Consider the following 16,419-nt stretch of genomic DNA (forward strand, 5'->3'; position numbering starts at 1 on the left):
AGAAGAGACCTGGAGGACCGCAGAGGAAACATGGAGGACCGCAGAGGAGGCCTGGAGGACCGCAGAGGAGGCCTGGAGGACCGCAGAGGAGGCCTGGAGGACCGCAGAGGAGGCCTGGAGGACCGCAGAGGAGGCCTGGAGGACCGCAGAGGCCTGGACCACAGCAGCGGACTGGACGAAGTCAGCGACTTGGGCGAACGCAGAGGAGGCCTGGAGGACCGCAGAAGAGACCTGGAGGACCGCAGAGGAGGCCTGGAGGACCGCAGAGGAGGCCTGGAGGACCGCAGAGGAGGCCTGGAGGACCGCAGAGGAGGCCTGGAGGACCGCAGAGGATGCCTGGAGGACCGCAGAGGAGGCCTGGAGGACCGCAGAGGAGGCCTGGAGGACCGCAGAGGAGGCCTGGAGGACCGCAGAGGCCTGGACCACAGCAGCGGACTGGACGAAGTCAGCGACTTGGGCGAACGCAGAGGAGGCCTGGGCGAACGCAGAGGAGGCCTGGAGGACCGCAGAGGAGGCCTGAAGGACCGCAGAGGAGGCCTGGAGGACCGCAGAGGAGGCCTGGAGGACCGCAGAGGAGGCCTGGAGGACCGCAGAGGAGGCCTGGAGGACCGCAGAGGCCTGGACCACAGCAGCGGACTGGACGAAGTCAGCGACTTGGGCGAACGCAGAGGAGGCCTGGGCGAACGCAGAGGAGGCCTGGAGGACCGCAGAGGAGGCCTGGAGGACCGCAGAGGAGGCCTGGAGGACCGCAGAGGAGGCCTGGAGGACCGCAGAGGAGGCCTGGAGGACCGCAGAGGAGGCCTGGAGGACCGCAGAGGAGGCCTGGAGGACCGCAGAGGCCTGGACCACAGCAGCGGACTGGACGAAGTCAGCGACTTGGGCGAACGCAGAGGAGGCCTGGAGGACCGCAGAAGAGACCTGGAGGACCGCAGAAGAGACCTGGAGGACCGCAGAGGAGGCCTGGAGGACCGCAGAGGAGGCCTGGAGGACCGCAGAGGGCTGGACGACCGCAGAGGCCTGGATTCAAGTGTGCTGTTGCCAGGAACACCAATGATGACCAGCACACCTGCTCACAGGCCACTTCGCAATACATTCGGAGGCTCTCTGAACAATATTGCCCTGGCTGTCATCTCAACTTCCCTGGACGACCATCTGTACAGAGCTTCAAATGGACATATTCAGAAATATGCATATTCTCTGTTCCAGCACCATGTACGGTACGACAAATACTTGACGTGGGCCAATCGTGTGAACTTTGATGGTTCCAAGGGCAAACTTCCGCTGCCCAAAAATCTGGTACATGACATCATGGCTAGGTGTGAACGCCGCGTGAGGATTGGTGATCCAGAAAAGAGGAAGATAAGGGATACCATAAACTCTGTGCTGAGAACGAAGAGGAAAATGACTTGGAAGCTCGACTATGATGAAACCAGATCATTACCTAACTCCTAGCTTCTGCACATCAGCTTCACACAGCTGAAGTTAAAAAATTGTGTCAATGTACCTGTATTACCTGTACATTTTCTGGGGCTGCATGCACTGTGCTGAATCCACTTGGAGCAGCTCGGTTACTCAAAGGGGAGTGCATGAACTTGGCTCACCACATTCCTGGTAATGTAAGGGCCTGTTACAAGTTGCCCCTTTTATTCCTGTTGATTTTTTCGGCGCTGCTGTATCTATCCAGTAGCAGCCGAGTCCATTGTGCTGTGTCCATCTGGGGCCTTGGGCTGCGTTTCCATCCAGGGGCTGCTGTTGTCAGTTCTCTATTCTGGTGTCCGTATGCGACAGTGTTAAAAAGCAAAAGACAAAAACGAAAAATAATTCCAAAAAGCAAAACCTAAAAATAAAGTACAAAAACCATTACCCCGCACCACCACCACAAAAAAATAAATTATAAAAATGTTAAAGTTGATATTGTTACTGTATTTGTGCTGTTACCTTTTGATTAAAGTACCGTACAGTATGTGTGATGTTGGCTTTATTACAATACAGTACAGTATGTGTGATGTTACATGTTCCAAATGACTTTGTCCGTAAATAAAGTGTTTCTTAAAATAAACATGACGTGGTTTCCAATGTTTGTATTCCCAACTTCCTGTACTGTATAAATTAGTACTACTGTATGATGGGAATTCAATTAAGAGTGGTATACTGTATGTAAAACAACTTGGTTAGGCATCTTGCATTTCATATTTTAATAAAAACCACAGGAAACTTCTATTTTTAAAAGTTTATTGAAGAAAAAAAAGGTGTTTTTTTTTTTAAATAAAGTTTGAAAGTTAATTAAAACAAAAAAGTAGTTTGTTCTTCGTTACATTCTTTTCTTGTGTATATAGATATCTGTGGGGAAAAAAAAAAAAAAAAGTATTAAAGTAAAGACACTCATGTTCATTTGTTTTCCAAGAAAATTTGTGGAACCACACAGCCCAGCAATAAGTCATGCTGGGCTGTGTGGTTCCACAAAAGGCATGCGGTACAAAGTGAAATAGTGGTGTCAGTGGTCAGCACTTTGACACGCTAACAATTGTGGAACCACACAGCAATGGCTGACACACATAAAATGGCTGACACACACAAAATGCCTGACACACACAAAATGCCTGACACACACAAAATGCCTGACACACACATGCTGGAGTGAAAACACATGTTTGCCAAACAGTCGACAGCACATGTCGGCAAGATGGCCGACCAAACTTGCTCCAAATCACCCCAAACTGGCCAGAAAGCACCCCAGCACACTCAGGAGGTACTGTACACCACAGCTAAATTAGGAGAGAATTTCATTACAAACAGCCAGATCTTGCAGATTATCTGCCAGATAATTGTATGGTGTACAGTATGCCTATCTTATACAGTAGAAAAAGATACTATACAATGGAGTACAAGAACAAAAATTTTTATTAAATAAAATTAAATAAAACTTAATAAAATATTAAAATAGTGGTCCACTAGGAGGTGGACCACCACCCGCTGGAGCTGGATGGCACGCTGCAACTGTTCTGTGGGAAAAAAAGGACAGTATTACAAAACAAATACTGAATACTTTACAGTGTAGTAATGGCAATACAGTACTGTACTTTACTCTATATTAGACAATATTGTTATTTACAATGTACAGTACTGTATTGTCAGTACAGTAAATCAAACACTACTGTATGCTGTCGAGGTAATTTAAACATTGCTTTAGTTTACCTCTTGTATAAGTGGGCTGCTGCCTGCCCGCTTCTGGGCCAGCCCACCTATCTTGCCCCTGTCTGGGGCCCCCATAAATAATTGGCACTATATTGGAGAAAAAAAAACATTTAGTCACATTCAAATAGTAAACAATTATTACTGTATACTGTAGGTACAGTATTATACTGTATTGCTGGTATTCAAAATATAAAGTACTGTACAAGAGTTTAGCTTCAATAGGTCATAAACAAATTGTCAAAGGAATTAAACACCACAGTACAAATACTGTAGACATTTACTGTATGTATTAGCAGTCATGACATTTCATGACCGCTTCAGAAAAAAGAGGGTTACAGTACTGTAGGTGGTGTTGTAGGGAGTACTATCCATAATAGTGGACTGTACTCAGAGCCAGCCATAAATAATATGATTCCCTAGTCAAGTTTTTGGATGCTGCCCCCTTGCACAGATGCTATTTCCGCCTCTGAGCCTGTACCCCTTTCCCAGCACCATCACCCCTCAACCATAGCAGTCGTCATTTTGGTGCTCCTCCAACTTACTGTACTGTATGTTTAAAATAGCAACAGTGTGCACATTCGGTGTGCATCCCAAAACGGTGCATGTTCTTGCTGGGAAGGGGCAAGGCCACACAGTAATTCCCCAATCTGAAATGACGCCACACAGTACTGCAACTTTATTCACAACATATCATGCAATAGTGTCTCTTTTTCTCGTTACATCATATGATAGTACCACATTACTCCTCAAAGTATTCCCACTTATTCACATTGCATCACATCATATTGCTCTTTGTTCACATTAGACCACACAGTAGTGCCCTTGCTACAGTATATGTTACACAACAAAGTACTGTATACACATAATGCTGCACATTAGTAATGCATTTTGTATGCACAGAATATACTGTAGGCATGCTGCATATCATATTAATCAGCAGAAGCTGCTTGTGCCCCTGGGCATTTGGCAAGTATGCCTATGCCTAGGGCAGGCTCAGACTGGAGATCAGTACGTAATCCCGCTGGACGGGATCCCGGCAGTCAAAATACAGACGCCGGAATCCCGACCACACAATCCCGACAGGGGCGGCGAGCGGAAAGCAGCCCCTTGCATGCTTGCTTCGCTCGCCACGCGGTGGGCACGGTGCCTCGCTACGCTCTACACACTATTATATCAGTAGTCAGGAAACGCAGCATGCATTTGTGGAGTGAAGAGGGTGAAAAAGGAGAGAAAGTACAGTTTGTACTGTAAGGTTATGTCAGAGGGTGTGAAGATGATCAGCTCAGTGTTATACATGTTACAGTAAGTTAGAATACAGTACAGTGCATTATGTATTTCTATTTTATTACCAGGTGTCTCCTCCACTGGTTGGCGACGGACTGTAAAAAGATAATACAGTACAGTTAGTCATATCAGTTTGACTTAAAATAATGTTGGAGAAAAAAAAATACTGTAATTACAGTACCAACTATTGCTACTGTACAGTATATTTACCAAAAATGTATTCTGGCTCGTCGTCTGTGGGTAAAAGAGAAGAATATTATAAGATACAGTATACAGTAAAAAGTATAGTAATAGTACACTAGTTTCCAGGCCCAGTGTCAGGTGGGTAAAAAAAGGTATGCTTGTGACAGGCATGGTGATTCCAAGGGACCCCACCGAGACCATCAGAAAATTTGTGAGTGACCCGTATGCCGGTGATTATGACTAGAATAAGGTACAGTAGCAACTCTTTTTTCTTTTGAATTATGTATACTGTACAGTACTGTATGTGCATATTGTACAGTACACTTAAAATATTTAGCAGTTACTGTAGTGGTAATTTTTGGGATGACAGTATTAGCATACTGTAAGCATCCAACTGAGGCCCCCAAACAGATGCCGCCACTAGGTACAGTACGTGCCTCTCGTGCCTAATGGGAAATTCATCACTGACAGTATCTAGAGAGATGAATGGAGAGACAGTGACAAGGGGTGAGAGAGAGAGAGAGAGAGAAATTGAGTAAGATGGGTGTTTTTTTTAGAACAGGATGTTGTCCATACAGTAGCAACCAATCAAATATTACCTACTGTACTGTATTATCGTCTGTAAGTGTAACTAGATACTGTAAATGTTAATGTGGGATGTGATCGGTTGCTACTGTATGGGCAATATCACCAGTTCAAACAAAAACAATTTTCATCCGATTTCTACGCATTTGCCAGAAAAATCTGATGAAAAGTGCTACTCTGATGGCATCAGATCAATGTCAGTAATAATTCTTACCACTAAATGCAGCAGCATCATCATCATCCTCCTCCTCCTCCGTGGCCTGTTCCAGTGTAGGGCCTGTGAAAAAAAACATTAATGTGAAAAAAAAAAAAGGTTAATTCCAGGAAATACACATACCCTCCAACATGGTACAAAATGCTCTGGTTCTGGACTTCCCTCTTAATTTATTATTGCCATCACCTGTGAAGAAACAGCTTTCTTATCATATAACTAGTTCAACACAGGTGATGGAAATCATAAATTAAGAGGGAAGTCTAGAAACAGAGCAGTGCGGCGGGTCATGTTGGAGGGTCTGCATACAGAAACATAGAATTTGATGACAAATACTGTAAGAACCACTTTGCCCATCTAATCTGCCTCTTTTTTTTAACCTTTTTTTTACATCAAACCTTATAACAATTTTCCCCAAACATCACATGATGCAAAGATAAATAAATAAAAAAATAAATAAAAAAAGAGGTGCAAGATGGAATTGTGATTGGGCCCTCCCAACCACCCTTATGTTATATAAACAGGGTCTGCCACACGACTGTGGCTGAAATGACTGGTTGGTTTGGGCCCCCACCAAAAAAAGAAGCAATCAATCTCTCCTTGCTCAAACTGGCTCTACAGAGGCACGATGTACCGGACTGGACTTACTTAATGGGTGCAGTGTGGTGAGGGACAGAGAGTCCTGGTCCTCCTCCTCCTCCTCCGCCACCGCCTGTGACAGTGTAGGGCCTGTGAAAGCAAAAAATCCATGAAATATACTTTTGTATTCTGTGTTGAATACAGTAAAGCAAAAATTCAGTCAGGAATTGGAGGAGGAGAGTAAATTTCGCACACAGAGACGAGAATGTCGAGGCCAGAATCAGGGGGTAGTGGAGGAGGGTTAGGATACCGTACCTCACCCTGTTGGGATTGCTGCAATCAGGATGCCACTGTCGGTCACCTGACCGCTAGAATCCTGACTGCTGGTCACGCAAACCCAACCCATTGGTTTAACACAATGTACAGTACAGTACAATACTGCAGTTTACTTACCAAGTTGGGGAGAGGGTTTTTCATCCTCACTGTCAATAATTACTGAGTTGAAAATAAAAAAATATTATAAACAAAATACAGTAGAGTACAGTTACTACAAAATTGCACAGTAGTACAGTGCTACAGGAGGCAGAGATATATTCATAATACAGTAGGAGCAGAATGACTGTCCAGCGGTAGGGGACATACAGTACTGTATTTAAAAGACCTGCTGTCTGGATCCCGACATTCAGAATGCAGAGTGTGGATTCAGAGTATGATTGGAGGGTTAGGCTAGTGGAGGGTGGGTCGGATGCACAATTTTGGGCACCATAATACAAAATGGATATCGTGGAACTACAAAAGGTTTAGAGGCGGGCGACCAAAGTGATGAAGTGGATTGAGAAGATGGAATACAAGGAAAGGCAGGCTAGGCATGTTTACATTGGAAAAGAGGAGATTAAGAGGGGACATGATTAACCTTTACAAATATACTGTATACAGTACAGTAAGGGGACAATACACAGGAACGGTTTTTGATAAGATGGACACAGAGGACACGTGCACAGTAACTCTTGTTGAAGTAGAGGCGATTTCGCACAGAGGCGAAAAGGGGTCTTCACAGTGAGGGAAATACTGTACAGTGCATGTTTGGAATTCCCTGCCTGAAAAGTAATAAAAGTGGACTTGGTCAATACTTTTAAGAATGGGCTTGAGAAAATCCTACTGTACTTACTATAATCTGGCTCCTCTTCCCCCGAATCAATGGGAATGAGCTCCTCCTCTGTATCAATTACGAGGCGGTCTGTGTGTAAAAGATGACAAGTATTGTAAAATACAAAAATTACAGTAATACTGTAGGAAACTAGTGTGACTGTAACAAAAAGTAATTATTACCACTTCCGGAGCTCTCGGATGCAGCAGCAGGTGGTGGTGGTGGTGGTGGTGTTGGTACTGTGGGAAAAAAAATAACAGTACTGTAAGTGAAGCTGTCAATTGGAAACATGTACTGTACAGTATCCAGGACACATGTACAGTAGTGTAACAACGATGACAGTAGCACCAGAATTCTCGTTACACAATACCTGGCAGCGCAGCAGGTGGTGGTGGTGGTGGTACTGTGGGAAAAAAAATAACAGTACTGTAAGTGAAGCTGTCAATTGGAAACATGTACTGTACAGTATCCAGGACACATGTACAGTAGTGTAACAACGATGACAGTAGCACCAGAATTCTCGTTACACAATACCTGGCAGCGCAGCAGGTGGTGGTGGTGGTGGTACTGTGGGAAAAAAAATAACAGTACTGTAAGTGAAGCTGTCAATTGGAAACATGTACTGTACAGTATCCAGGACACATGTACAGTAGTGTAACAACGATGACAGTAGCACCAGAATTCTCGTTACACAATACCTGGCAGCGCAGCAGGTGGTGGTGGTGGTGGTACTGTGGGAAAAAAAATAACAGTACTGTAAGTGAAGCTGTCAATTGGAAACATGTACTGTACAGTATCCAGGACACATGTACAGTAGTGTAACAACGATGACAGTAGCACCAGAATTCTCGTTACACAATACCTGGCAGCGCAGCAGCAGGTGGTGGTGGTGGTGGTGGTGGTGGTGGTACTGTGGGAAAAAAAATAACAGTACTGTAAGTGAAGCTGTCAATTGGAAACATGTACTGCACAGTATCCAGGACACATGTACAGTAGTGTAACAACGATGACAGTAGCACCAGAATTCTCGTTACACAATACCTGGCAGCGCAGCAGGTGGTGGTGGTGGTGGTACTGTGGGAAAAAAAATAACAGTACTGTAAGTGAAGCTGTCAATTGGAAACATGTACTGTACAGTATCCAGGACACATGTACAGTAGTGTAACAACGATGACAGTAGCACCAGAATTCTCGTTACACAATACCTGGCAGCGCAGCAGCAGGTGGTGGTGGTGGTGGTGGTGGTGGTGGTACTGTGGGAAAAAAAATAACAGTACTGTAAGTGAAGCTGTCAATTGGAAACATGTACTGTACAGTATCCAGGACACATGTACAGTAGTGTAACAACGATGACAGTAGCACCAGAATTCTCGTTACACAATACCTGGCAGCGCAGCAGGTGGTGGTGGTGGTGGCACTGTGGGAAAAAAATTAACAGTACTGTAAGTGAAGCTGTCAATTGGAAACATGTACTGTACAGTATCCAGGACACATGTACAGTAGTGTAACAACGATGACAGTAGCACCAGAATTCTCGTTACACAATACCTGGCAGCGCAGCAGGTGGTGGTGGTGGTGGTGGTGGTGGTGGTACTGTGGGAAAAAAAATAACAGTACTGTAAGTGAAGCTGTCAATTGGAAACATGTACTGCACAGTATCCAGGACACATGTACAGTAGTGTAACAACGATGACAGTAGCACCAGAATTCTCGTTACACAATACCTGGCAGCGCAGCAGGTGGTGGTGGTGGTACTGTGGGAAAAAAAATAACAGTACTGTAAGTGAAGCTGTCAATTTGAAACATGTACTGCACAGTATCCAGGACCAAAAAGGGGTCCGGCCAATAAACAATCTGCATCAGAGAAGCAAGATACAGTATGCTTAAAGTATACAGTACTATATACTACAGTAGATCGCCAACAAACGTAAATTAACAAACAACTATCACTGGAATTTACCATCCTCATCCCGTAGCGAAGCACGGGTATTCAGCTATCTACAATGTTATTTATACTTTGTGTTTAATATTTACATTTAGTTTTGTAAACAGACATTCTTAACATTAACGGATTGCAGCGAGTTATCTGTGATGGTCAGGACAGGGGGTTGGGACTATAGAAATCACTATGTACTGTACACTACTGTATTTGACAATACTTACCAGCTTGGCGGCGCCTGTCCCGCCTCCTGTGACGTCGTGCTACCAGCCCTGTAAAAATATATATACAGTATAATGGCAGCATACTGTACAGCCAATGAAATTCAACATTGACAGCATCTTTATGACATCACAATAAATGGAATTGTTCATTCTAGTACCCTGCACCTAATCACTCAGGAGGGCATAGTGTACTGTACTGTCTTCAAAACTTAAGGGGCACATTTCTAAATGTGACATACAGTACACTTACAGTATCGCTACAGTACAGTAGGTCCAGGGTATTAGACAGAACACTACCTTTATAGACATTGTAACACACATAAGCATTGCCCTTATAAACATTATGACACACATCAGCATGCAGCCCTCCCACCCTTAACCATCTCAGTACTGTTCATTACATTACAAATTGATTTCATGACAGATGATGCAGTACTCACCTGAATTCATCTTATTCACGTCATGTCACAGTAGTGCAGTTTATTCACGTCACAGTACTGTCCTTGATTCACGTTGTGTCACACAGTAGAGCACCGTATTCACGTCACAGTACTGTCCTTGATTCACGTTGTGTCACACAGTAGAGCACCGTATTCACGTCACAGTACTGTCCTTGATTCACGTTGTGTCACACAGTAGAGCACCTTATTCACGTCACAGTACTGTCCTTGATTCACGTTGTGTCACACAGTAGAGCACCGTATTCACGTCACAGTACTGTCCTTGATTCACGTTGTGTCACACAGTAGAGCACCTTATTCACGTTACTGTACGTCACAGTAGTGCAGTAGTATATCCACATTACGTCACAAAGTAGAGATCTGCCAGTCATGAACCTTATGCAAGAGTAATGCACGTCAGAACACATTAGGCCACTGTAACATCCCTTAGAATAATTTCTGCCAAAGTAACATCCCTTAGAACACTGTACTATCTGAAACACAAATTTCGGCACACTGCAATTAAACCACACAATGCACTGCACGACTGCGTGATATGACAAACTGCACATTTCCCTGCAAAATATGATACAATGTACACTACACAAAAAACTGCAATTACCACATGTGTATACAGTACACTGCACGACAGTGCTGGCCCTAGCCAGGTACAGATACAGCCGCAGTCACGCAAAATATAGGCATGCCGCATATCATTTTAATCAGCAGAAGCTGCTGGTGCCCCTAAGCATAGCAAATGCCCTAGGCATTTGCCTACTGTAGTTTGCCTATGCCTAAGGCCGGCTCTGCTGCACGATGTGATTCACTATGTATTACACTCACTGCACAATACCATATTCTGAATGTACACTGCATGACACGCTGCAATTACGCAGCACGATACACTGTGATACATTGCATATACTGTACACTGCATGATACTGTACACTGCACAATCGTAGACCACCTGGATTGTAAAGAACTACTGTACTGTATATACACAAGTTTAAAAAAATAACAATTGTTTTTGTAAAACGCATGTCGATCTTTTTCCATGTCAACTTAACGACCATGTCAACCTACAGTAACTGGTGTCAACCAATTTCAAAAGCCGCACCATCTAGGTCGACGCAAAAAAACAAATTGACCTTTTGACCGGGTTAACGTTTGGTCCTTGTTTAACCATTTGTTTACCACAAATACTGTACAGTGCTGTATAGACCGGATACCTGCTGCTACAGCAGCCCCTGCTATAATGTACTGTACCTGTAACTACAGTAACTTAAAGTACAGTAATCTACAGTAATGTACTGTACTTACAATCCCTTATGGCCTGCAGGCGTCGTGGGGTCCGCCTCACGAGGTCACTCCACCTCCTCTGGAGAGACCTCACCGTTCTCCTCCTGTTATACTTCCGGAGGATGTCCCTGCTGGCCCTCCGGTATGCCCTCACTTTCTCCTCGTTGCTGGCGAGAGTTCTGTCCCGCCAGCGAACGAGGAGACGCAGCTCACCAAGAGCATAGGGACGGTCCCGTGCAGCAGCCATAACCGTCCTTATGCTCAATGAGCGTCTCAGACGTCGTGCGCCTCAGACGTCGTGCGTCTCAGACGTCGTGCGGTCCAGGCATTCAACGTACAGTACTGTAGTTACTGTACTTTGTGACAGTTTCCCTTAGTTTTAAATATGCCCTTTCTTTGACCACAGTATTTTCCACTGTCTTGCCCTACGCCCTTCCCTCCTGGGAGCCTTCACAGGTCTTATGCAATACACAAATACCGAAGATGCACAGTCCGTCAGAATACACTCATTTCATTCCCGCTGTTTAGGTGCATTTAGCGTAAAGAATCGCTCCTGCAGATGTACTTTGATTTATGTGAAACCTGTGTGCATCCTTCCATTGACTGTCTTACAATGTAAATAAAATAATACAGTGCATTATTACAGAAAAAAAAAAAAAAAAGAAAGAAAGCACATCAGGTCTCGAACCCTGGACTCCCAGCGAGGGAGGTGGGAGCCTTCACCCCTAGCCCACGACGCCTCATGAGAGATTTCCAATTTCATGTGTGAAAGTACTGCAAACAGCGCCCGGCCCCCGCCCCATTGCTGTTGGTTTATGCCTTAGAGGACTCGGACGCTCGCATTTGTAAAGCACGGTGTTTTCCTCCGCCTCCTGCTAGCCTGTTGCCCTTCCCCCATGGGAGCCTGCACAGATCATGCAGTAGACAGGGAGGGAATGCAGGTCATGTGCAATACACAAACGCCCACTGTAGTACTATTTTGCTCACTTACAGTACCGTACTGTAGGTTGCATTTAGCGTAAAGAATCGCTCCTGCAGATGTACTTTGATTTATGTGAAACCTGTGTGCATCCTTCCATTGGATGTACTGTATTGGAGAGAATTTTTTTTTTTTTAAAGTGAATGTCACGGGAACACATTAAAAATAAGGTTGGCACTTCCTTCCCATTGGTGTTGGTTTACAGTATGCCGTAGTGTACTCGGACGCTCATGTAATTGCATTTCAAAGGCACAGTATTTTCCATCGTCTCCCCCCTACCCCCATCGCCCTTCCCCCCTGGGGGCCTGCACAGGGAGGAAATTCAGGTCCTGTGCAATACACAAACGCTGAAGATCTACTGTACAGTACTGTTTTGCTCAGTTGGTAGCGTCAGAATACACTCATTTCATCCCGCTGTTTAGGTGCATTTAGCGTAAAGAATCGCTCCTGCAGATGTACTTTGATTTATGTGAAACCTGTGTGCATCCTTCCATTGACTGTCTTACAATGTAAATAAAATAATACAGTGCATTATTACAGAAAAAAAAAAAAAAAAGAAAGAAAGCACATCAGGTCTCGAACCCTGGACTCCCAGCGAGGGAGGTGGGAGCCTTCACCCCTAGCCCACGACGCCTCATGAGAGATTTCCAATTTCATGTGTGAAAGTACTGCAAACAGCGCCCGGCCCCCGCCCCATTGCTGTTGGTTTATGCCTTAGAGGACTCGGACGCTCGCATTTGTAAAGCACGGTGTTTTCCTCCGCCTCCTGCTAGCCTGTTGCCCTTCCCCCATGGGAGCCTGCACAGATCATGCAGTAGACAGGGAGGGAATGCAGGTCATGTGCAATACACAAACGCCCACTGTAGTACTATTTTGCTCACTTACAGTACCGTACTGTAGGTTGCATTTAGCGTAAAGAATCGCTCCTGCAGATGTACTTTGATTTATGTGAAACCTGTGTGCATCCTTCCATTGGATGTACTGTATTGGAGAGAATTTTTTTTTTTTTAAAGTGAATGTCACGGGAACACATTAAAAATAAGGTTGGCACTTCCTTCCCATTGGTGTTGGTTTACAGTATGCCGTAGTGTACTCGGACGCTCATGTAATTGCATTTCAAAGGCACAGTATTTTCCATCGTCTCCCCCCTACCCCCATCGCCCTTCCCCCCTGGGGGCCTGCACAGGGAGGAAATTCAGGTCCTGTGCAATACACAAACGCTGAAGATCTACTGTACAGTACTGTTTTGCTCAGTTGGTAGCGTCAGAATACACTCATTTCATCCCGCTGTTTAGGTGCATTTAGCGTAAAGAATCGCTCCTGCAGATGTACTTTGATTTATGTGAAACCTGTGTGCATCCTTCCATTGACTGTCTTACAATGTAAATAAAATAATACAGTGCATTATTACAGAAAAAAAAAAAAAAAAGAAAGAAAGCACATCAGGTCTCGAACCCTGGACTCCCAGCGAGGGAGGTGGGAGCCTTCACCCCTAGCCCACGACGCCTCATGAGAGATTTCCAATTTCATGTGTGAAAGTACTGCAAACAGCGCCCGGCCCCCGCCCCATTGCTGTTGGTTTATGCCTTAGAGGACTCGGACGCTCGCATTTGTAAAGCACGGTGTTTTCCTCCGCCTCCTGCTAGCCTGTTGCCCTTCCCCCATGGGAGCCTGCACAGATCATGCAGTAGACAGGGAGGGAATGCAGGTCATGTGCAATACACAAACGCCCACTGTAGTACTATTTTGCTCACTTACAGTACCGTACTGTAGGTTGCATTTAGCGTAAAGAATCGCTCCTGCAGATGTACTTTGATTTATGTGAAACCTGTGTGCATCCTTCCATTGGATGTACTGTATTGGAGAGAATTTTTTTTTTTTTAAAGTGAATGTCACGGGAACACATTAAAAATAAGGTTGGCACTTCCTTCCCATTGGTGTTGGTTTACAGTATGCCGTAGTGTACTCGGACGCTCATGTAATTGCATTTCAAAGGCACAGTATTTTCCATCGTCTCCCCCCTACCCCCATCGCCCTTCCCCCCTGGGGGCCTGCACAGGGAGGAAATTCAGGTCCTGTGCAATACACAAACGCTGAAGATCTACTGTACAGTACTGTTTTGCTCAGTTGGTAGCGTCAGAATACACTCATTTCATCCCGCTGTTTAGGTGCATTTAGCGTAAAGAATCGCTCCTGCAGATGTACTTTGATTTATGTGAAACCTGTGTGCATCCTTCCATTGACTGTCTTACAATGTAAATAAAATAATACAGTGCATTATTACAGAAAAAAAAAAAAAAAAGAAAGAAAGCACATCAGGTCTCGAACCCTGGACTCCCAGCGAGGGAGGTGGGAGCCTTCACCCCTAGCCCACGACGCCTCATGAGAGATTTCCAATTTCATGTGTGAAAGTACTGCAAACAGCGCCCGGCCCCCGCCCCATTGCTGTTGGTTTATGCCTTAGAGGACTCGGACGCTCGCATTTGTAAAGCACGGTGTTTTCCTCCGCCTCCTGCTAGCCTGTTGCCCTTCCCCCATGGGAGCCTGCACAGATCATGCAGTAGACAGGGAGGGAATGCAGGTCATGTGCAATACACAAACGCCCACTGTAGTACTATTTTGCTCACTTACAGTACCGTACTGTAGGTTGCATTTAGCGTAAAGAATCGCTCCTGCAGATGTACTTTGATTTATGTGAAACCTGTGTGCATCCTTCCATTGGATGTACTGTATTGGAGAGAATTTTTTTTTTTTTAAAGTGAATGTCACGGGAACACATTAAAAATAAGGTTGGCACTTCCTTCCCATTGGTGTTGGTTTACAGTATGCCGTAGTGTACTCGGACGCTCATGTAATTGCATTTCAAAGGCACAGTATTTTCCATCGTCTCCCCCCTACCCCCATCGCCCTTCCCCCCTGGGGGCCTGCACAGGGAGGAAATTCAGGTCCTGTGCAATACACAAACGCTGAAGATCTACTGTACAGTACTGTTTTGCTCAGTTGGTAGCGTCAGAATACACTCATTTCATCCCGCTGTTTAGGTGCATTTAGCGTAAAGAATCGCTCCTGCAGATGTACTTTGATTTATGTGAAACCTGTGTGCATCCTTCCATTGACTGTCTTACAATGTAAATAAAATAATACAGTGCATTATTACAGAAAAAAAAAAAAAAAAAGAAAGAAAGCACATCAGGTCTCGAACCCTGGACTCCCAGCGAGGGAGGTGGGAGCCTTCACCCCTAGCCCACGACGCCTCATGAGAGATTTCCAATTTCATGTGTGAAAGTACTGCAAACAGCGCCCGGCCCCCGCCCCATTGCTGTTGGTTTATGCCTTAGAGGACTCGGACGCTCGCATTTGTAAAGCACGGTGTTTTCCTCCGCCTCCTGCTAGCCTGTTGCCCTTCCCCCATGGGAGCCTGCACAGATCATGCAGTAGACAGGGAGGGAATGCAGGTCATGTGCAATACACAAACGCCCACTGTAGTACTATTTTGCTCACTTACAGTACCGTACTGTAGGTTGCATTTAGCGTAAAGAATCGCTCCTGCAGATGTACTTTGATTTATGTGAAACCTGTGTGCATCCTTCCATTGGATGTACTGTATTGGAGAGAATTTTTTTTTTTTTAAAGTGAATGTCACGGGAACACATTAAAAATAAGGTTGGCACTTCCTTCCCATTGGTGTTGGTTTACAGTATGCCGTAGTGTACTCGGACGCTCATGTAATTGCATTTCAAAGGCACAGTATTTTCCATCGTCTCCCCCCTACCCCCATCGCCCTTCCCCCCTGGGGGCCTGCACAGGGAGGAAATTCAGGTCCTGTGCAATACACAAACGCTGAAGATCTACTGTACAGTACTGTTTTGCTCAGTTGGTAGCGTCAGAATACACTCATTTCATCCCGCTGTTTAGGTGCATTTAGCGTAAAGAATCGCTCCTGCAGATGTACTTTGATTTATGTGAAACCTGTGTGCATCCTTCCATTGACTGTCTTACAATGTAAATAAAATAATACAGTGCATTATTACAGAAAAAAAAAAAAAAAAGAAAGAAAGCACATCAGGTCTCGAACCCTGGACTCCCAGCGAGGGAGGTGGGAGCCTTCACCCCTAGCCCACGACGCCTCATGAGAGATTTCCAATTTCATGTGTGAAAGTACTGCAAACAGCGCCCGGCCCCCGCCCCATTGCTGTTGGTTTATGCCTTAGAGGACTCGGACGCTCGCATTTGTAAAGCACGGTGTTTTCCTCCGCCTCCTGCTAGCCTGTTGCCCTTCCCCCATGGGAGCCTGCACAGATCATGCAGTAGACAGGGAGGGAATGCAGGTCATGTGCAATACACAAACGCCCAC

The 16,419-nt window shown here is 45.2% G+C and overlaps 1 long non-coding RNA gene across 1 annotated transcript; it reads right to left on the bottom strand.

Moving 5' to 3' along the window:
- Positions 1-4,544: 4,544 nt before the first annotated feature.
- Positions 4,545-7,269, bottom strand: LOC135017254 (uncharacterized). Its single transcript, XR_010215091.1, has 6 exons — positions 7,206-7,269; positions 6,491-6,532; positions 6,107-6,187; positions 5,462-5,524; positions 4,690-4,713; positions 4,545-4,574 (listed from the first exon to the last, which is right to left on the bottom strand). It is a non-coding gene; the product is annotated as an uncharacterized LOC135017254 (long non-coding RNA).
- Positions 7,270-16,419: the final 9,150 nt, after the last annotated feature.

The sequence above is a fragment of the Pseudophryne corroboree genome, unplaced genomic scaffold, assembly GCF_028390025.1.
Source record: "Pseudophryne corroboree isolate aPseCor3 unplaced genomic scaffold, aPseCor3.hap2 scaffold_3145, whole genome shotgun sequence".
NCBI classification, from domain to species: Eukaryota; Metazoa; Chordata; class Amphibia; order Anura; family Myobatrachidae; genus Pseudophryne; species Pseudophryne corroboree.